Source organism: Thamnophis elegans, chromosome 15 (genome assembly GCF_009769535.1).
Source record: "Thamnophis elegans isolate rThaEle1 chromosome 15, rThaEle1.pri, whole genome shotgun sequence".
In the NCBI taxonomy this organism is placed as follows: domain Eukaryota; kingdom Metazoa; phylum Chordata; class Lepidosauria; order Squamata; family Colubridae; genus Thamnophis; species Thamnophis elegans.
This window is the reverse complement of record NC_045555.1, coordinates 15,923,365-15,946,522: the sequence shown is the minus strand read 5'-3', so window position 1 is coordinate 15,946,522 and position 23,158 is coordinate 15,923,365. Positions and strand designations below refer to the sequence as shown.

Below are 23,158 nucleotides of genomic sequence, written 5' to 3'. Positions count from 1 at the left end.
GATCATGTGATTGTGGGGATCCTGCAAGGGTCACAATTGTGCAAAATGGTCATAAGTCACCTTCTTCAGTGCCGTTGTAGCAATAGCACTTAGACTTCTATTCCACTTTACACTGCTTTTACAGTCCTCTTTAAGCAATGTACAGAGTCTGCCTCTTGCCCACAACAATTTGGGCAATATGCCCAATATGAGCATTGGGCGCCATCTAACAAAATGAAATTCAATGGTGAAAAAAGTAAAGTTCTGCATTTAGGCAAGAAAAACGAAATGCACAGGTACAGTATAGGTGGTACCTTGATCAATAGTAGGAACTGTGAAAGGGATCTTGGAGTCCTAGTGGACAACCATTTAAATAGGAGCCAGCAATATGCAGCAGCTGCCAAAAAAGCCAACACAGTTCTAGGCTGCATAAACAGAAGGATAGAATCAAGATCACGTGAAGGGTTAATACCACTTTATAAGGCCTTGGTAAGGCCACACTTGGAATACTGCATCACTCTCCAGGGATAGAGGGAGAGAAGGGAAGAGCCCTGTGGTTTTCCATAGGTGTCTGAATCCCTTTCAGCAAAGGATGGGTGATGTCTGGGTTAACTTCCCTTGACCTATTGCTGGAACTTGATACTCCGAACAGAGTAGATTACTATTTATATCCGTCTGTAGGGCAGGAGTTAAGGCTGTCTCTCTCCTTGAAATACTAACTGTTGCCAGCCAGTCTACAAAATGTGCAGCTACCAAAGCCAGGAGAATTATAAGGCCTCTCCCCATCTCTCCTCCTCCTCCTCTGTTTTCAGTGCCTTTAAAATGGCTGACGTCCTTCGCATCACATCTTAGAAAGAAGGTGAAGGTTTTTTCCCCTCCCCCCTCACTTTGTGGGAGAACTTTGAAGGGGGTGAGAAATCCTGAAAAGGTTTTCAAGGGCAGACGAGAAAGAAGACCTGAAAAGTTAGAGAGAGAGATGGAGGAGAGGAAGGGGTACCCAACTTTTCCAAACAAAAGATGGATTCTAAATACAGTAATATGGAAAACTTAAAAACTCTTTAGATGCCCCAACAGCCAGCATCATCCAGCCCCTCTGACTCTACCACCAAATTAAAGGGGTCGTTAAAAAAAGGAGTTTTTTATTAAATGTCTCCAAATTTTCATTCATGCTTTAAATGGCTTGCTATTCCTCTTAAGATAAAGGTTCCCCTCGCACATATGTGCTAGTTGTTCCCGACTCTAGGGGGCGGTGCTCGTCTCCGTTTCAGAGCCGAAGAACCAGCACTGTCCAAAGGCGTCTCTGTGGTCATTTGGCCGGCATGACTAAACACTAAAGACGCACGGAGTGCTGTTACCTTCTCACCAAAGGTGGTCCCTATTTTTCTACTTCCATTTTTATGTCCTTTTGAAGTGCTAGGTTGGCAAAAGTTGGGACAAGTAACAGGAGCTCACTCCGTTATGCGGCACTGGGGATTCAAACCGGCAAACTGCTGGCCTTTCTGATCGACAAGCTCAGCATCTTAGCTACTGAGCCACCACTTCTTCTTAAGAATTCCTCTTAAGAAGCTTAAAACAACCACCGCACTCAAGATCTTGATCATTTGATTTACTCTTGTTCATATTATTTCCGGCTTTACAACACATGTGACATTTGAACAATCGTGTGGAACAGCTTGCCTCTGGAAGATGTGGGTGCTCCATCGATGGAGGTTTTCTTAGAGAAGAGACTGGACAACCATTTATCAGGAATGGTATAGGACCGTGATGGCAAGCCTATGGCATGCATGCCGGGAGTGGCCACCTGCTCTTCCGGTTTCTGGCATGCATCTGCATGTGAAGACCAGCTGGCCAGTGTGCATGCGTGTGCTGGAAACCGGAAGATCATCTTCCTAGTGCACACATGCGCGTCGGACAGCTCCTCTTCCAGTTTCTGGCACGTGCACATGCTCCCATTTCAACACTCGGTGCCGAAAAGGTTTGCCAACACTGGTATAAAGTCTTCTGCTTGAGCAAGAGGTTGGACTGAAAGATCTGCAAGGTTCTTTCCAAATCTGTTATTCTATTATTATGATGTTTATCGCACAGTCTGCCAAATGTTCAGACTAGGTTTGATATTTTTGTCCATCTATCAACTGTTCAATTGCTGCATCACTTGGAATTGCAATATCGGTGAACAAGACTTTTTTTTCTCTTCTCAAATACCTTTCCAGAATGAGCAATTTAGGGTAGAGAAGCACGAAAACAACTTTCACATGGGCTAAACATTTCTGAAGACTTGGGAAGAGAGGCAATTTGCAGACGAGGAATCAACAACTTTTAGGGAGAGAATCCCAGTTATAAAAACTCACATTGTAGGTACAGTAGAAGCTATATGAATGTTGAGTGATGAACATTACTGGACAAGTTAGAAGATTTAGTGGGGAGGGAGGAATGAAGGAAGGGAAAGAAAGAGAAAGAAAGAGGAAAGACAGAAGGAAAGGAGGAAGGGAAGGAGGAAAGAAGGAAAAGAAAGAGGAAGGAAGGAGGGAAGGAGGGAGGAAAAGATAGAAAGAGAAAGAAAGGAAGGAGGATAGAATGTGGGAGGAAAGAAGAAAAAGAAAGAAAAAGAGAAAGAAAGAGAGAGGAAGGAAGCAAAAGAAAAGAAAGAGAAAGAAAGGTAGGGAGGGAATCCCAGTTATAAAAACTCACATTGTAGGTACAGTAGAAGATATATGAATGTTGAGCTATGAACCTTACTGGACGAGTTAGAAGATTTAGTTGGGAGGGAAGAAGAAAGGGAAAGAAAGAGAAAGAAAGAGGAAAGAAGGAAGGAAAGGAGGAAGGGAGGGAGGAGGATGGAATGAGGGAGGAAAGAAGGAAAAGAAAGAGAAAGGGAGGAAGGGAGGAGGGAGGAAGAAAGGAAGGGAGGAAATAAATATTTGATTTACACAGTTCCTAGTACACATTTCATTAGCATTATTCAGGCACTCTCAAAGGAGAACCACAAACTTTCCTGATTGTCTCCACTCAATTCATTCTAGATTGTGCGACTGCAATAGACATCTATACATTCAGCACAGGTGTATAGAAGACTTTGATGTCATCTGTGCAATATCAGCAGGGAGAAACCCATCAGGACCAGTGATGTGATGATTTCCGCTTTTATAATGTCCTCATAGGCCAAGCATGGAAAAAACATGGGGGTTGGATGCGCACAACACAGGAAGCTTACATGGAAATGTCAGATTTCAACAGAAGGAAATATTTGTGGATCAGGGTTGAAGTGGGGAGTCACAGGACTCCCTGATGATATTACCTAGCTGGGTAATGAAACGTCTGCAAGAAAACAACCAAGCTCAGAGAGCACCAAAGACTCCACAAATATCAGATTTCCCTCTGCTTGACGGCTTAGTGAAGCGATTGAGAACACAACCAAATCAGATTTAGATTTGAACGGGATGTAAGGATTGATTCCCAGAGTGTTCAAAATACAGGAGACTATTATATAAACAGCCAGCTGCCTGTTCCTCTTGATATTATTTAAAAAAAAACTGGAATTTTAAGAAGGTAATTAGAAAGAAACAAAAAAAAAAAAAAACCAACCCTAATGTATGGTGGAGAAATTGGATTTTAAAAGGAAATATCCCGTTGTTGCAATTCTTGGAAGCAAAAGATATGCTTCTCAATAAATCTAAATCCTTTTTCGGATGCTATTCATTTCAAAGAGCCCAACATCTCTCCTAATTCTTCCCAATTTGTCAAAATAAAAGAAAGAAATCATGAAACTTCAACTTGAAAATGTGTACTGGTCCTAAATAGGAAATTGTCAAGTTGTAACCTCATTCTTGGTTTTCCCCCCCCCTTCTCGGTAAATCTTGCTAAGCAAAACAGAGTGAAAATATTGTTTGCAAACACTTTTTTAGGTTGGAGGCAGCTGCCAAGAAACCTAACAAAAACCCAGATGAAAATGTGATTAAAAAAATATTAGAACGTGCAGAAATGAATAGATTAACACTTGCAATTAAAGGAAAGGAAGAATCTATTATAACATATGGGAGCTCTTTTATCAATGTTTAGAGAATAAATATGAAAATAATGTACTATAAAGTTAAATAAATTAAGAAGAGAAATGTTATAATAATGGATATGTGAAGTTGAGTACTATATATATATATGTATGTGTGTATGTATGTGTATATATATGTATATGTATATACTTAAAGTCACAACCCCTGGTATGCCCAAGTATGGGAGGAAGGTCACACTTCCACTCTCTGTCATTAGGCTCGTCACAAGAGTCCATCCAGACAGAAACCCAATATTTTTTACTGTTGCCTTTTTTGTTACATTTGTTATATTTATGCTGATAAATAAATAAAGGGAGACTAGTATAGATCTATTTCAAGCTATTTAGCTCTCATCAGCTAGCCAAAAACTTGGGTATGGCTAGCTGATGAGAGCTAAATAGCTTGAAATAGATCTATACTAGTCTCCCTTTATTTATTTATCAGCATAAATATAACAAACGTATGTATATGTATGTATGTATGTATATATGTATGTATGTATGTATATATATATATATATATATATATATATATATATATATATACACACACACACACATACATACATACATACATACACACACACACACACACACACACATGTACTCAACTTCACATATCTATTATTATAACATTTCTCTTCTTAATTTATATATAATATATATTTATATATATTATGGTGGCAAGGTGTTTTTTTTGGGGGGGGGGAGGAAGAAGTGGAAATGTATCTGAGAACTGCTACCACAATAAGGGATTCAACACAAACTCCCTGTAACTGTTTGGGAGCTCCAATTCCTCCCCACCACAATGAGATATCTTTAATTTACCTGTTTTATGCACTGCAGTCGGTCATTAGTTTGCTGTATGTGTCTGTCCATAGAATTCATTGCGATTGTCTCCACTTCAGTTCTACCTGAAAGCCATTAAAATCCCTCAAGCTGTAAGATACGAAAATAAAATAATAAAAACAGAAAAAAGCAAAATTAATCACTAATGGACAAGTGTTACAATTCTGCAAAGTCTAATGTGATTAAAATCTCGAATGTTACCACTGCTTTACGGGAAAGTTTTGTCCCTTTTATCTATTTCATAAGTAACCAGAGCAATAATCTAATTATACTAAGTATATTTTATATTTTGGGAAGAGTGTCTTTCCCCAATTTGAGCCTAAAATCTTCCGGACATTATAATATCATCTTTCTCAATTTCACCCTAAAACGGTTTTCTTTCTCCTTGTATCTCTTCCCTAACCCAAAACTAGATTGGTGACAAGAAGCCTTTTTATAGGATGAAACTTTGAGAAAAACATTCATATAATAAATCCCATGTACAATGTATAGTTAACTCTGTACATTGTGAAATCCCATTGGAGCCATACATGAAGAACTGTCTTCTCATGCACACAAAGATAATTTTAATTCTACTTGAATTAAACTGAATTAACCTGAATTAAGCTTAAATCAACGTTCATATAACACATAGACTGAAATTAAACAGGTGCATATGATTGCAACCGCCCTAGCCAGCTTCCAATAAGTAAAGTCAATGGGGGAAAGTTTGATTCACTTAACAATTGTGCCTGACTAGGAGACGGAGTTCTAGTCCCACCTTAGCCATGAAAGCCAGCTGGGTGACTTTGGGCCAATTCTCTCTCTCAACCCAAACCAGCTCACTGGGTTGTGGTGGGAAAATATAGGAGGGCAGGAGGACTTTATTTTGTGTATTTGCCACCTTGAGCTAGTTATAAAAAAATAAGAAAGGCACGATAGGAAATAAGTAAATAAAGAAAATAAAAACGAGCCATCCCTCTTTCTCACCCTAGAAGTATAGAGAGCCACCTTTGAACTGTGGATTGTCGAGCTCCTAAGCACAATGTTAACAGCTTTGTGTTTTAGATTTTTATTATCCTTACCAGTAAAAAGCTCTTTTCCTACATAATTCGCTGGGAAGCCCCAAAGGTCTAGCTGGGATGCTACGCGTGGAAAACACACACACCCTGCAACCGAGTGCAACTTTCCCTAAGCTAAGCTACCAAGCATCATCGGCGCTGTTCACATTAACCTTTTCCTCCGATAGGCTGGAGCCTCATGTATAATTCACTGGATGGAGGAGGTCTGAGAAGGATCCATGCTGCCAGGCAGTGCATCCTGCACATGCAGAAACACACACACACACACACACACACACACACACACACACACACACACCATCTCCCCCTCCTCCTCCCCACCAAGGCTGTCTGGAGGCCGCTCTGATAGCGCTTCCTCCATGGCTCCCTGACGGATTAGATTGCAGAGAAAGGAATTTCGCTCTGGGGATGAGGGGCCTCGCACGTAGACAGCCCTCCTCCTCATTCCCCCTTTCAGACACAAGTGGGTTTCATAAAGCAAGGCTGTCCGTGGATTGCGATGCTTTGTGAAACAAACAAAAAAAGGTGCCTTGTTTAATTCTTAATTTCGGAATCGTTCCTCAGTACAGGCGAGCAATTCTTAATTGTAGTTGCAGCGTAAAGCTTTTTACTTAAGCTTCAGGAATGCTGGAGAATTCATAGAAACCCAGCCTTTAAGAGACGTCAGCCATCAACGGACACAGGGAGATAAACAACATCTGCATACCATTCAGAAGGGAAACTCAAAGAGCCAAAAAGGGAAAATGCATAAAGATCAAAATATTTCCTCTCCAGCTATTCACACCAACCTTACTCTGAAACTAAACCAAGAATCAGGAAGTAAACAATACCCCAGTCAAGGAACTATTGACTCAGACAAACAACTGAACAGCACAGCACATAACAGACAATTGACTCAGACAAACAACCGAACAACACACACAACAGCTTAATTAATGAACTACCAAGAACTGACAGTTCAAATCTCACCAGGCTCAAGGTTGACTCAACCTTCTATCCTTCTGAGGTGAATAAAATGAAGACCCAGATTGTTGGGGGCAATAGGCTGACTCTGTTAACCGCTTAGAGAGGGCTGTAAAGCACTGGGAAGCAGCATATAAGTCTAAGAACATCTCAGGGCAAGCCTGTCAGGTAATCTTCGACTTATGATCACAATTGAGCCCAAAATTTCTGTTGCTAAGTGAGACATTTGTTGAGTGACTTTTACTCTGTTTTATTACCTTTCTTGCACCCGTTGTTAAGTGAATCACCGTAGGTGTTAAGTTATTAACACAGTTCTTAAGTGAATCTAGATTTCCCATTGATTGTCAGAAGGTCACAAAAGGGGATTACGTGACCCCAGAACACTGCAACGGTCATAAATATGAGTCAGTTGCCAAGTAGTCTGAATCTTGATCACATGAACGTGGGGATGCTGCAATGGTGGTAAAGGTGAAAAATGGTCATAAGTCCCTCCTTCAGTGTCACTGTAACTTTGAACGGTCACTAAAGAAACTGTTGTAAGTCGTGGACGACCTATATATAAAAAGGAGAGAAAACCCTACTCCCTTACTAGCACTGATGATGTTACCTAGTTAGGTAATGAAACATCTGCAAGGAAACAACGAAGCTCAGAGAGCACCAAGGACACCACAATTCAATTTTCTTCTTTGTGGTTTAATACCGGTTGATTTAGACCTTATAAAATGTGTGTTCACCCATAGGTTTGTTTCTGGGATCCTCAAATAGATCTTAAAATTAATTATTAAGGATCAGGCAAAGACTCCGAGCCCTTTGATGGTTTTAACAGACACAAGTAACCAATTCAGCAGCAGCAACAAAAAAAGATATGCATGTTAATTGCTCAGTGGAAATGAACATTATAAAATAATAGAAGGCAAAAGCTGCTTCTGGAGAACTCTAGACCAGTGATGGCTAACCTTTTTTGGCTCAGGTGCCAAAAGTGTGCATGCACGTGCCCACACCCATAATTCAATCCCCCGATGCGCCTCCTCGCACATGCACCCACAACCCCTCCGCTGCCCCACCCCCACCCCCACGTATGTGCGTACAACCCTCTTGCCCTCCTGAAACCTGGGGAGGGCAAAAAACAGCCTCCCCCATCTCCTGGAGTCCTTCTGGAAGCCGGAAATGGCCTGTTTCCAAACTTCTGGTAGGCCCGTTTTTCGCCCTCCGCAGGTTTTCTTGAAGCCCAGGGAGGGGGGAATTGGCATCCCCCGGCCCTCTGGAGGCCAAAAATCAACCAGCCGGTGCGTTCATGCATACTGCAGCTGACCTTGAATTTTGGTGTTCTTGGTGCTTTTTACTTGCAAAGGTTTTTTGACTGAACTAGGATTTTTCAGCAGGACAATCAGAAAGGTCTGCCTCGCTGTTGTGGTCTGCCAGACTCGGACGATGAGGAGGTTGGGGAAGAACTTGGGCCAGTTCTGGAGCCTTGGGAAGGCTCCGATGGATGCTCAGCATCAGATGCAGAGATAGAGCCAGGGCCGTCCAGAATTTCCCAGCCAGAGAGGCAGCTGCCTTTGGATTCTGAGATGAGTGAGGAGGAAGAGCAGCTGGGGCCTGTTCCAGAGGCACATAAGCGCAGAGCAGATAGGAGAGGAGAACAACGGAGGACAAGGAGTCGGCTCAGGAAGCAAAACAAATGTGGATGCTGAATGGCCCCTCCCAGGCTGGGGAATAAATAGGAGGAAAGGGGAGTGGTTTGGTTGTTGCAGACAACTATTCGCATTTCTGGAAAGTTGGTCCTTGTGTGTTTTGTGCGACAAAGACTGCCTTGCCAGAACTGAGGTTTCTCTAGTTCTCTGACTTAATTTGCAGCCTTCTGGCTGGAAGCTCACAGCCTTGCATTTATCATAACAAGCTGATAAGAACTATGGCTTCAGTTAATTCCTCCCAGAACTCTTGCCTGGATTTTCTGTTGGTGAATTCAGTTCATTCCCAAGGGGTAAATAAAGAGGGGGTTTTCTTTGCGAGGAATCTGTTTCTTGCTTCTGTGAAGGCCTGTTCAGAACACTCACAAGTCGTAATGTCAGAAGTTAGCACCCACCCCTCTCCTAGAAAAATGAAATTTTTGGGGAAATATTGAAAAGGCAGAATATTACATTTCCCTGGATAAGAAATGGCAGGAAACAGAATCACTCTTAATAGCTCCCACCTTTGTCAATGGCCCATTAAAAGGCCTGAGTCAATCTATTTCACATAACAAAGATCTCCCTCTTCAGCTCCAGGGTGATGGGATTAAGGCATGACAGTATTAGCCCTTTACCCTTCTCACAACAGGGCACCTGGAAAGGGTTCCACCACAAAACCGCGTTCGACTAAAGGGCGCTCGACGAAACCGCGTAGCTGACGCCATCACAGCATGACAACAGCGCGGAGAAAAAAGCACGCTGTAAACGCTAAACCTAAAATTAACACCTAAGCCTAATCCTAAACCTAACCCTAAACCTAACCCTTAACCTAACCCTAAACCTAACCCAAAACCTAACCCTTAACCTAACGCTAAACCTAATCCTAACCCTTAACCTAACCCTAAACCTAACCCTAACCCTAACCCTTAACCTAACCCTAAACCTAACCCTAACCCTTAACCTAACCCTAAAGCTAACCCTAAAGCTAACCCTAAACCTAACCCTTACCTTAACTTGAATCGGCTTGCTTTCAAAGCGCTATTTAAAGCGCCCTTCTTTCTCCACGCTTGCTGTTGTCGCCCTGTTGATGACGTCAGCGACACGGTTTAATCGGGCGCGCTTTAGTCGAGCGCTGTTTTGTCGTGCCACACCTGGAAAGAAGCAATGCTCAACCAAACCTGGACTCAAAACACAACCTAGGGAAGTGCCCCTGCTTAACCTCATGGGAGTCTGACAACCAATCAGAATACAAGATCAAGATCAAAGGCCAGAGAGGGCATAAAATCAGGAGCTTTCAGCATCTCTGCCTCTTTTCTTTCTTCACCCAACAACTGGAAGCATGTGATCCCCCTTTTCTGTTCAGGAGCTCAAGGCATGTGATTCTGTCCACTATTAAACCATCTTTCCAAGCAGCCTCCATGTTTCCAGTGTCTTTTTCCCCACTTGGAACTGAACTCAGAAGGACATTTCTTCCAACAGTAAGACATGGAGGAGCATCAGGTGCACAGGTGTGCATTCGAAATTCAAAAAGGTAAAAGTAAGAGGACCACATACATTATGATCAATTTTCTCAAGCTCGGGAAGGATTTCCCCCCCCCCCCGATGCTCGGGAGCCTTTCGGCAGAGGAAATACACCACAGAGGGCAGAGGTAACCAAGACACCTCTCAAACCACATTCTCAAATCCTCTTATTTCGTCTCCACGCGCTAAACGCAAACTCCTGTGGGGAGAAGGTGGAAGGGGTGAAAAAGACTGCAGATTTCAAAAGGACAAAATTAGCACCCTGGGAGAACCGTGCATCCTGACCGAAAACTAATTTTAAATGCGGCGTTCGGGAATACCCCTGGGGTGGCCGTAACTACAGTTATTATCTAAGCTGTCGTTAGGAGGAGGAGGAAAAAAGAAAAGGGCACTCGGCAAATGCCTGCCTCCCCTCCCCCAAAGGAAAGGCTCCGTATAAACGTAATAAACAAATTAATAAGCCACTATTAGAGACAGTGGGAGATCTGGGGGCGGGGGGGGGGCATTTCGGAAGACTGACAATGAACAATCCTATGGATGTATCGTCCCAAGTTCTACATTTAGGCAAGAAAAACAAAATGCACAGGTACAGTATATGTGGTACCTTGCTCAATAGTAGTAACTGTGAGAGGGATCTTAGAATCCTAGTGGACAACCATTTAAATATGAGCCAACCATGTGCAGCAACTGCCAAAAAAGCCAACACAGTTCTAGGCTGCATAAACCGAGGAATAGAATCAAGATCACATGAAGTGTTAATACTACTTTATAACACCTTGGGAAAGCCACACTTGGAATACTGCATTCAGTTTTGGTCGCCACGATGTAAAAAAGATGTGGAGACTCTAGAAAGAGTGCAGAGAAGAGCACCAAAAATGATTAGGGGACCAGAGGCTAAAACATATGAAGAACGGTTGCAGGCACTGGGTATGTCTAGTCTAATGAAAAGAAGGACTAGGGGAGACATGATAGCAGTGTTCCAATATCTCAGGGGTTGCCACAAAGAAGAGGGAGTCAAGCTATTCTCCAAAGAACCTGAGGGTAGGACAAGAAGCAATGGGTGAAAACTAATCAGGAGAGAAGCAACTTACAACCAAGGAGAAATTTCTTGACAGTGAGAACAATTAATCAGTGGGACAACTTGCCTCCAGAAGTTGTGAATGTTCCAACACTGGAAGTTTTTAAGAAGATGTTGCACAATCATTTGTCTGAAGTGGTGTAGGGTTTCCTGCCTAAGCAGGGGGTTGGACTAGAAGACCTCCAAGATCCCTTCCAACCCTCTAAAGAAATGTTACGGCTTGTTGAAACCCAATCCTAGTTCAATATCATGTCTTCTTCCTTCCCTTCTTTGCTTAGATTTAATATTTCATTTACGGTATCGAAAACCTGGTTATTGGTTTATTTTCATCATACTCATTTATTTGCACACTGCTGTAATCAAACCAGGCACTTTTGGCAGTTCACAATCTAGAACAAAAGATGGTAACCACATAACTCTCATCCCCGGTAAATGATAACAATTAAATTAATGATTTCCTCATTTGCTTCCTGGGGTTTATATGAATCTCCAGCCCAGAGGGATTAAAAGTGTATCATATGCAACTGTGTTTTAAAGAGTAAGGTGAAGGTAAAGGTTCTCCTCGCACATATGTGTTAGTCGTTCCGTCCGAAGATGTCTCTATGGTCATGTGGCCGGCATGACTAAATGTTGAAGGTGCTTGGAATGCTGACACCATCCCACCAACCGTGGTTCCTATTTTTCTACTTCCCTTTTTTATGTGCTTTCGAAGTGCTAGGTTGGCAGAAGCTGGGACAAGTAACGGGAGCTCACTCCATTACGTGGCACTAGGGATTCGAACCGCCAAACTGCCGACCTTTCTGATCAACAAGCTCAGCGTCTTAGCCACCTAGCCACCACGTCCTTTATGTTTTAAAGAGTAACAATGGGAAAATGTTCAGTGGCTTCCTCGCTCTCCTTAACTTCTCTAGGTTGGACTAGAAGACCTCCAAAGTCCGCTCCAACTTCGTTATTCTGCAGTCTGTTATCAGTATCTTTTTTTTTAAAGGAAATAACATGGTGTCTAGAAATCTCCGACAATCTTTCGACAATCCCACCAAACAGAGGCAGTTATTCCGCATCTCTATATGCAGGAGACACACAATTGCTATTTAATGAGAAGCTTTGATTAAATACTAAGCTAGGATACAAACAAGATGGGTGGCAACTGCACCAACTAATTAATTAGTTAAATAATCAGGAAAAAGCCACTTTACAGCAAATGGTGGGGTGCAACAGATACACCCTCTGTAGCATGGATCTAACCAGGAGGTTTAAAAAAATAAAATAAAAACAAGCAACACTTTCCACTGTAAAATAGGTACGGTGCAAAGAATGAGGTAGGACATTTTATTACGAAATATATATTTTATTTTATGATATTTGGACACTAGCCAGGAAGGACACATAGGTAGCTCTCCACATAGGAAGGACACTAATAACCGCAATTGAGCCCAACATTTTTGTCACTGAGCAAGACGCTTATTAAGTGTGTTTTGCCACATTTTACAACTTTTCTTGTAAACACAGCTGTGAAAACAAATCACTGCAGTGGTTAAGTAACGCGGCTGTTAAGTGAATCTGGCTCCCCAGATCCGACTTTGTCAAATGGGTGAAAAATGTGAACCCATGATACCTGGACACCATGGCAACCGTCATAAAGATGAATTAGTTCCCAAATAGCCCAATTTGGCTCACGTGGCTGTGGCGATGCTGCAATGGTCGTAAGTGTGAAAAATGGTCCTAACTCACTTTTTTCAATGCCCTTGTAACTTTGAATGGTCACTAAATGAACTGTTGTAAGTCGAAGACTAGATATAGATATAGATATAGATATAGATATAGATATAGATATAGATATAGATATAGATATAGATATAGATATAGATATAGATATAGATATAGATATAGATATAGATATAGATATAGATATAGATATAGATATAGATATAGATATAGATATAGATATATAAAGATAGATAGATAGATAGATAGATAGATAGATAGATAGATAGATAGATAGATAGATAGATAGATAGATAGATAGATAGCAGTTAAAGGCGAAAGGAAATTAATTCTACCTGTTTCCTGGAAAGCCTTGCTAGATATTTCCTGCCAGGACAGAGGCACCAGCAAGAAAAAACTCTTCTTAAAATAATAATAATAGAGGGACAGGGCTTGAGAAACACTGAAGGGAAATGTGATGACAACTTGACATGGACATGGCTTAAGAGAGGAACCCTAAAGAAAGAAACGGAAGGTTTAATACTGGCTGCTCAAGAACAAGCACTACAAACTAATGCCATGAAAGCGAAGATACAAAAATCCACCCACAATCCAAACTGCCGACTTTGCAACGACAAAGTTGAAACCGTTTCACACTTAATATGTGAGTAAAATCGTGCAAACTGATTACAAAGCTAGTCACGACTGAGTTGCTAAATTAAACCACTGGTCGTTATGTTAAAAAATATCCCCTATCTGTATCCGAAAATTCATGGGAACATAAAGTGGAAAAAATTACTGAAAATGAGACAGTGAAGATGATGTGGGAGTTTCGAATACAAACAGATCGTCATTTAGAGCACAACACGCCAGATATCACGGTTGTAAAGGGGCGAAATGTACAATTTATTGATATCGCTGTACCAAGAGACGCCGGAGTCGAAGAGAAAGAACTGGAAAAAAAATCACTAAATATCACAACCTGGCCATCGAAACTACACAGTTGTGGATGAAACATGTAACAGTGATACCAGAGGTGGGTTGCTACCAGTTCAGGCAAACTGGTAGTGGAAATTGTGACTGGGTTGCTGAACTGGTCGGAAAGGCAGGCTGGTCATGGCCCCAAACAGGTTCCCCGGTTGCCCATGTCACTGCCAGCATGGTTTTAATCCTTTTTAATGTTCTGTGCATGCGCAGAACAATTTATAAGCAACTGTGCACGGATGCGGAGCAAACCGCCAGTAACGCTGGCAGCAACCCACCCCTGAGTGATACCCATTGTCATCGGGGCACTTGGCACCATGTCCAAGAATTTTACAAAACACATCAAGAAATTGCCGCTTCCTGCAATAACACTGCAAAAAACTGCACTGCTCGGAACATCATACATTTTAAGAAAGTACTTGGTTGATACCCAAGACGCTGGCAGCAACTCGTATCAACCATTAGCACCAGTCAATGGTATTTGTGACACATTTTAAATGTTCAGTTGACTTGAGTTTCATGTTTAGTGAAGAATAATAATAATCAAAGTTTGAAATGCAGCTTTAAGTTATTTTGGAGCCTTATGTTATCTCTGAGACTCTTCACTCAAAAGTTAATAATGCATAAAAACACACACCTCGGGGACTTACAAAATGTGACTCAAAGCAAGCCATCAGGCCCATGGACATGAATTTCCCAAGTGATGTACGGTATGGCTACTTTATGAAAAGCTCTCTCATAACCGTCCCTCCGCTTTAGAAAGAAAATGCAGGCATTTTTTTGAGCTGCCTTGCCAAATGCAAACTATCTCGAATGGTATGATTGTTGCGTTTTAACTATGTATTGTTTTTGTGTTGTTGTTAACTGTCTGTATCCCCCTTCCCTTGAGTTGTGAGCCGCCCTGAGTCCCTTCAGGGAAAAGGGCGGCATACAAATGAAATAAAACTCAAATGAAAATGAAATAAACTCAAACTTTTATTTACCAGAGACGTCAAAATACTAGAGAAGAAAACCAAAGAAGGTGACAAAATCCAAAGCATTTTCTCTAAATCACATTACAAAAAAATAAAATAAAAGATGTTGAGGTTTGGGAAAATGTGCAGAGTGTCAGGCCTGCAGCCATGTTTTCTTTTGGATCCTTGGCCTGCCACACTTTCTATTATTCTAGCAACAAAGAAGATGAAAAGGCCTGGAGACCAAAACATGAAGAAGGGTTGCAGGAACTGGATATGGCCAGTCTAGAGAAAAGAAGGGCTAGGGGGACATGATAGCAATCTTCCAGTATTTGAGAAGCTGCCACAAAGAGGAGGGGGTTAACTTATTTTCCAAAGCACCAGAGAAGGCAAGACAAGAAACAATAGATAGAAACTGAACAAGGAGAGAAGTCACCTGGAATTAAGGAGAAACTTCCTAACAGTGAGAACAATTATCCAGTGGAACACTTTCAGAAGTTGTAGGATGTAGGTGCTTCACCACTGGAGGTTTCTAAGAAGAGACTGGACAGCCACTTGTCTGAAATGATACAGGGTCTCCTGCTCAAGCAGGGGGTTGGACTAGAAGACCTCCAAGGTCCCTTCTAGCTCTATTCCGATAAAGGTTTAACAAAAAGCATCACCGACGTTTGGAAGGCAAAGTTGTCCTTTTCATTTCAAGAACGCTGTTCTGCAACCTGCCAGTAGAGGACTCTCTTCTATTGACGCTGAGGCGGCTCTTGTGCTTCCCTGACACGGAGCTGGCGGGGGTGTGTGTCTCTGTGTGCGTTTTTAAGCCTTTACAAGTCCCTACAAATCCTTTTGCTTCTGCTTCCTAACAGGGGCCACCGAAGCTGACATCGTCTGCTGACCTTGTGATTATTGATTAACTATCTCCCTCTTCGCTGCCATCTTTCCCCCCCTCCCCCCCCAGCGCCGTCAAAGAGAAAGCTAAGGAGCCGCACTCGGTTCTCCGTGACAGCCATGCTCAAAAAGGCCTCTTTTCAGAGATGGTGGCGGAGAGGGCCGCTCGATCAAACAGCGTTAATGTCGAGACTCAATACCACACGGGAGACTGACAGCTTGTATAATTTAATGTGCATCTGCTAGGCAGAAAGAAAAGAAAGGAGAGACGGGGGGGGGGGGAGAAAGGAAGGAAGGAAAGGAAGAAAAGACTGAAAGAATGAAAAGGAGGAAGGAAGGAAACGTTCTGTTCTTTTCTATTCCATTCCACTTCGCTCCACTCTACTCCATTCCATTCTACAATACATTCTACCCTACCGTGCTCTGCTCTGTTCTACTCTACTCAATTCCATTCCATTTTACAGTACATTCTATTCTATTCTATTCTATTCTTCTCTTCTACTCTATTCTTCTATTCTATTCTCTTCCACTCCGCTCTACTCCATTCCATTCTACAATACATTCTACCCTACCCTACCCTGTTCTGCTCTGCTCTGTTCTACTCTACTCAATTTCATTCTACAATACATTCTATTCTATTCTATTCTGTTCTGTTCTATTCTTCTCTTCTACTCTACTCTTCTATTCTCTTCCACTCCACTCTATTCCATTCCATTCTACAACACATTCTACCCTACCTTACTCTACTCTGTTCTGCTCTGTTCTACTCTACTCTATTCAATTTCATTCTACAATACATCCTATCCTATCCTATTCTATCCTATCCTACTCTACTCCACCCTACTTCCTTCCATTCTACACGACATTCTATTCTACTCTACTCTACTCTACTCTACTCTACTCTATGTTCTGTTCTGTTCTGTTCTATTCTATTCTATTTTCCTTTCCTTTCCTTTCCCATCCCGTCCCATCCACTCCCACCCCACTCATATGATTCCGACATTCTACTCCATTGGAAGAGAATGAAGATTTAATTTCAAAACTGAACTGTACCGAAATTGAATTTTGAAAAGCTGATCTCTATTCCAGCTTTGTCCAGCCCTGTGCCCTTCAGCTGCACTGGAGACAGAATCCTTAAAATCCATTAAACACCCTGCCTGAAGTCCAAAGACAGAGAACAACTCGAAAAAAAGAAAACAACCCAACAACAACCCACCCCAACTCTTTTTTTGCTCCAGGAATTCGATTCTTACCCCCCTAGTTCTGATCCTTCCTGCCTGTAAGATATGTAAAAAAAATAAATCTGTTTGATATTCCAGGGCAGGAGAGCCTGAATATTGGTCATCAACAGGTAGTCCTTCACTTACGACAATTCATTTAGTGATCGTTCAAAGTTACAACGGCACTGAAAAATAGTGACTTGTGGCTGTTTTTCACACCGCTGCAGCTTCTCCATGATCACATGATCAAAATTCAGATGCTTGGCAACTAGTTCATACTTATGACCGTTGCTGTGTCCCAAGGTCATGTGATCCCCTTTTGACAAGCAATATTAAGGGGGAAGCCTGATTCACTTAACAACCGGGTGGCTAGCTTATCAATTGCCGCAATTCACTTAACCACTGTGGCAAGAGATATCGTAAGATGGGGCAAAATTCACTCTAACCACTCTCTTCCTTAACAGCAGATATTTTCGTCTCAACTGTGGTCGTAAGTCAAGGACTACCTGTATAGGTGATCCTCAACTTACTACTGCAATTGAGCCTAAAAATATGTTGTTAAGGGAGACATTTGTTAAATGAGTTTTGCCTCATTTTACGACCTTTCTGGCCACAGTGGTTGTGAATCATTGCAGTTGTTAAGCAAGTAACATGGTTGTTAAGTGAATCAGGCTTCCCCATTGCCTTTACTTGTTAGAAGGTTGCAAATACTTTTCCTATGACCCCAGGACACTGCAACCGTCACAAATATGAGTCAGTTGCCAAGTTTCTGAATTTTGATCATGCGACCTTTGGGTTATTGCAACAGCCATAAATCTGAAAAATAATCATAAATCCATTTTTTCTGTGCCGTTGTAACTTTGAATGGTCACTAAATGGACTGCTGTAAGTCGGGAACCACCTCTATAGCCATTAACTATAATAAAGTTGAATTAAAGTGGTTTTTTTTTTTAGAAAAAAGGAAGTTAAATCCAAGCACTCATCAATTGTCTTAAGATCAAATCGAATTCATTTCATCGTTAATTTCATTGCAGTTATTTTCTAGCTCGTTTAAATATCCTTGCTTTCTACCTCTTACTTGTAATTATATTCCTTTGCTTTATTATGGGAAAGAGATCACTGAAACAAACAAGAGAATAAATAAATAACCTTCAGGGATTAATCAATACAATTAAACAAACAAACAAACAAACCAGAAACAATTGAACGAGTGGTACCAGAATAATTTCTGCACCTGTATTTCTGAGCTATGATAAACATAGCTGAGTGAATAGATTTGTGTATAAATCTTTAATGGTGTATCAGGTTTGGATTTGTCCGTCCGCCCGTCCATCCATCCATCCATTTCATCTATCTGTCATCTGTTTTCTATTTATCTGTCTGTCTATATCATCTTTATCTACCTCTCATCCGTCTATCTATATCATCCATCCATCCATCCATCCATCCATCCATCCATCCATCCATCCATCCATCCATCCATCCATCCATCTATCTATCTATCTATCTATCTATCTATCTATCTATCTATCTAATATTTTTCAGGAAGGACCAGAGCCTAATTCAAAATCTGAGGAATTGCCAGAGATTTAAATCTCAGTGGGTCCCAGGTAAAAAAATAATTATCTTGCCACCAAGAGAGTAGACAGAAAATACATATAGTCCTTAACTTATAACAGTTTGTTTCGTGACTGTTCGCAGTTACGATGACATTGAAACAAGTGACTTATGACTGTTTTTCACACTTATAACTGCTGCAGCATCTCCATGGTCAGATGATCTAATTTGGGATGTTTGCCAACCTCAGAGTTGGATGAGGAAAGGGGGGGACGATTGATTTTAAAAAAAATGTATTTATCACAAGCCTCTACCCCAGTTGGCTTGGAGCTTGGACAGCCCAAGAAAGATGAAACAGAAAAAGAGAAATGTGTTTTTCTATTTTTCACTCGACAAACGGGCAAAGAGCGAGATCCCCATAAGGGTTTCTATCATCTTCCGATTCCGATAACCAGCCAGCCAGTCAGCCGGCTATCTGGGTTTCAAAGCTTGCTTGCTGCCTGCACAGACCATCTCATGGGTCTGTGTATGTATGGATTTATTTAATTCATTGAGACTTGAACTGTGAGTGAGGGCAGTCATGCTGGGCTGTGAAAAGCCTTTCCCAAGCTGGGTAGCTTCCTACTTTTCTCCCTTGTGCCCTCCTTCCTCCATCATCCGTGACTTTAAAATAGTAGGACACACACACACACAGAGAGAGAGAGAGAGAGAGAGACAGACAGACAGACAAAGCTCTCTTCTGGCAGGAGGGTGATGCAGCCTCATAGGCCTGGAGGAGAGAAAGAGTGTGTGTGTGTGTGTGTGTGTGTGTGTGTGTGTGTGTGTCACAGAAAGGAGGGAGGAGGGAGAGACAAAGAGAGAGACAGAGAGAAAATGAGAGGGGGAGAGGGGGAGGGGGAGCGAGAGAGAGAAAGAGAGACAGGGAGAGGGAGAGAGGGGGAGGAGAGAGGGGAGAGAAAGAGAGGCACAGAGAGAGAGAGAGAGAGAAAGTGAGAGAGAGACAGGGAGAGAAAGAGAGGGGGAGAGGGAGAGAGAAAGAGGGAGAGAGAAGGGAGAGAGAGAAGAGAGAGATAGGGAGAGAGACACAGAGAGAGAGAGAGAGAAAGGGAGGGAGAAGTGAAAGAGAGGAAGGGAGAGCAAAAGAGAGGGAGGGAGGAGGAGAAGAGAGAGATAGGGAGAGAGACAGAGAGAAATATGGAGAGAGAGCAAAAGAGGGAGGGTGGGAGACAAGAGAGAAAGATAGGGAGAGAGACAGAGATACAGAGAGAAAAAGAGGGAGGGAGAGTGAAAGAGACAAGAGAGAGAGAGATAGGGGGAGAGAGAGAGAGAGAGAGAGAGTGAAAGAGAAGGAGGGAGGGAGAGAAAGAGAGAGAGAGAGGAAGAGTGAAAGAGAGGGAGGGAGAGGAGAGAGAGGGGTGTGTGTATGAGAGAGAGATGACAGCTTGCATAAGTGAATTTGCTGGACTCCCCTGGGAGCAGCACAGGCAATGTGCTCTCATCAAGCCCATCTGCAGCCTGATTATGAAAGCCAAAGGATTGCCTGAGCACCAGAGCTGCAGTGTGACCTCTACTAAGAAGAAGAGAAAATGCCACACGTGGACACCCACACCCAGCAGTTCCTCCTGGAGGGCAGAGAGGCCGTCCTGCATTTCCATCCAAGCAGATCCTGCTTTCTTTCCCCCTGAGGATCACTGACTGCCAGAAAGAAAGCTGGATTCCTGGGGGGTTGTGGTGGTGGTTTTAACCTCTGGCCTGAGGAATTAAAATGGGCAGCTTTCAAAGGCAAGATGGGCACGAAGGCCACCGATTCTTGTACTGGCTCTGTTTAGCCAGACACCATTTTCTATTTTGCCTCTAACCTCCACATGTGCGAAGGAGAGAGAGGGAGAGCGAGGAGGGGGAGAGACAGAGGGAGGGAGGGAGAGGGCAAAGAGGAAGGGAGAGAGGAAGGGAGAGAGGGGGGAGAGAGAGACAGAGGGAGGGAAGGAGAGGGCAAGGAAGAAGGGAGGAAGGGAGAGAGGAGGGGGAGGGAGAGAGACAGAGAGGGAGGGAGAGGGGAAGGAAGAAGGGGGAGAGGAAGGGAGAGAGAAGGGGGAGGGAGAGAGACAGAGGGAGGGAAGGAGAGGGCAAGGAAGAAGGGAGGAAGGGAGAGAGGAGGGGGAGGGAGAGAGACAGAGAGACGGTGGAAGAGGACAAGAAGGAAGGGAGGAAGGGAGAGAAGCAACCTAGAACTAAGGAGAAATTTCCTGACAGTTAGAACAATTAATCAGTGGAACAACTTGCCTCCAGAAGTTGTGAATGCTCCAACACTGGAAGTCTTTAAGAAGATGTTGGACAGCCATTTGTCTGAAGTGGTATAGGGCAAACCTTTTTGTAAAGGTGTCCCAAAATTATGTGTTCATGCCCAGACCCATAATGGAAAGCCCACCCACCCACCTGCGCATGAGCATCCCCACCCCCCACGGGGCTGGGAGAAGTTTTCACCTTCCCCAGGCTCCAGAGGCTTTCCTGAAGCCTGGGGAGGGCAAAAACGGACTTCCCCGCCCTGCCAAAGGCCCTCCGGAATTCGGAAATGGGTTGTTTCTGAACTTCCAGCTGGGCCAATGGGCCTGTTTTTCGACCATCCCAAGTCTCCAGAGTCTGGGGAGAGTGAAAACGTTCCCAATGGGCCAACCAGAAGTTCAGAAATGATCCGTTTCCACCTTCTGGGAGGCTGGGAGAGGCTGTTTTCGCCGTCCCCGGGCTTCAGGAAAGTGTTCAGAGCCTGGGGAGGGTGAAAAACAGGCCCAATGGGCCAATCAGAAGTTTGGAAATCAGCTGTGGGGAAATCAGCTGAGGGCTGGTGTGCCAGCAAATATGGTTCCATGTGCCGCTTGTGGCACACATGCCATAGGTTCACCATCACGGATATAGGGTTTCCTACCTCATCAGGGAGTTGGACTAGAACAGTGTTTCTCAACCTTGGTGACTTTAAGTCCTGTGGACTTCAACTCCCAGAATCCCCCAGCCAGCTGTGCTGGCTGGGGGATTCTGGGAGTTAAAGTCCACAGAACTTAAAGTCACCAAGGTTGAGAAACACTGGACTAGAAGACCTCTAAGGTGCCTTCCAACTCTGTTGTTCTGTTAAGTCAGTCCAGAAATAGAGGAGTTAACAATAATTTCGATGAAAATGTGGTCACTGATAAAAAGTAATTAAATGAAAGCTTAATACAACATTGAATCATCTTACGGCAAGTTATCCTGTGGCGAATTGGTCAAGGTGAGTTGGACCAGTGATGGTGAGTCGATGGCATGTGTGCTGGAAGTGGCATACAGAGCTATCTCTCTGAGCATGCGAGCCATCGCCTTTTGCTCTTCTGGGTTCTGGCTTACCAACCAGCTGCTCTTCATGTGCATGGGAGGGCTGGAAACCGGAACAGCACCCACCCGGTGTGCATGTGCATGCTGGGAAGATAATCTTCCAGTTTCCAGTGTGCACATGTGCACCAGTAGGCTGGTCTTTGCATGCGCATGCATGCCAGAAACCGGAAGACCAGGTGTCCGGTGGACATGTGCACACCAGAACCCAGAAGTTCATCCTCCTGATGTGCGTATGTGAACCAGGTAGCTGCTCTTCCGGTTTCCGGCCCTCCCGTGCACATGAAGACCAATCGCAGTTAGCAGTTAGATTTATATACCGCTTCATAGGGCTTTCAGCCCTCTCTAAGCACTTTACAGACTCAGCATATTGCCCCCACAGTCTGGGTCCTCATTTCACCCACCTCGGAAGGATGGAAGGCTGAGTCAACCTTTGAGCCGGTGAGATTTGAACCGCTGAACTGCAGATAACAGTCAGCTGAAGTGGCCTGTAGTAATACACCCTAACCACTGCGCCACCTCAGCTCTTTTAGACCAGCTGGCCAGCGTGCCAAAACTCGGAAGAGCAATGGGCAATGGCTCACATGCCCAGAGAGATGGCTCTGCGTGCCACTTCCGGGACATGTGCCATCACTGGCCTCTACGACTCCAGACAAGGGACTGTTCAATCGTTTCTTAAAATCCTCCAGTGATGGAGCACCCACAGCTTCTGAAGATAAGTTGTTCCGCTGGTTAATTGTTCCCACTGTCAGGAAATTTCTCCTTATTTCTAGGTTGCTTCACTCCTTGATTGATTTCCATCCATTGTTTCTTGTCTTGCCTTGTGTTGCTTTGGAAAACAGGTTGACGGTCTATGACACTCACTATTTTTTTGTTGTTATATTTCCCTCCTCTCAAGAAAACCTTTGCATTTTGATTTCATGCTTCAACAGGAAATAATCATTCCTCTGCTCGATGCAGAAGAAAATCAGCAAATTAGTGCAGGATGCTATTTGAGCCGAGGGATTTATACGGCTTTCTAAAAAAAAAAAGGCAGATAATGAACAGAGTCAAGAAGACACATTTCTTTTTGTATAAACATTTCCCTGAAGAGAGCCATGCATTTGTCGAAGGAAATTAAAAGATGGACATCTTTAAAAATATAGAAAGTTTACATTCTAAACCATTGTCTTCAGGCCCTCTATTTGGAGATCATTTCATGTGGGTGCTCCATCAATGGAGATTGTTAAGCAACTGGACAACCATTTGTCTGAAATGGCATAAGGCCGTGATGGCGAATCTATGGCACGTGTGGCACACAGATGTGGCACACAGAATCCTCTCTGTGGGCATGCA

The 23,158-nt window shown here is 43.1% G+C and overlaps 1 protein-coding gene across 5 annotated transcripts in view; it reads right to left on the bottom strand.

Annotated features, from left to right (window-relative positions):
• The window catches only part of ZMIZ1 (zinc finger MIZ-type containing 1), a 430,799-nt gene that overhangs the window by 160,492 nt on the left and 247,149 nt on the right, over nucleotides 1-23,158 (bottom strand). For all 5 annotated transcript variants that reach the window (XM_032231512.1, XM_032231507.1, XM_032231509.1 and 2 more), the window contains exon 5: nucleotides 4,853-4,963. The gene's annotated coding sequence lies outside the window, so the exon portion shown is untranslated. The remainder of the gene's footprint in view (nucleotides 1-4,852; nucleotides 4,964-23,158) is intronic.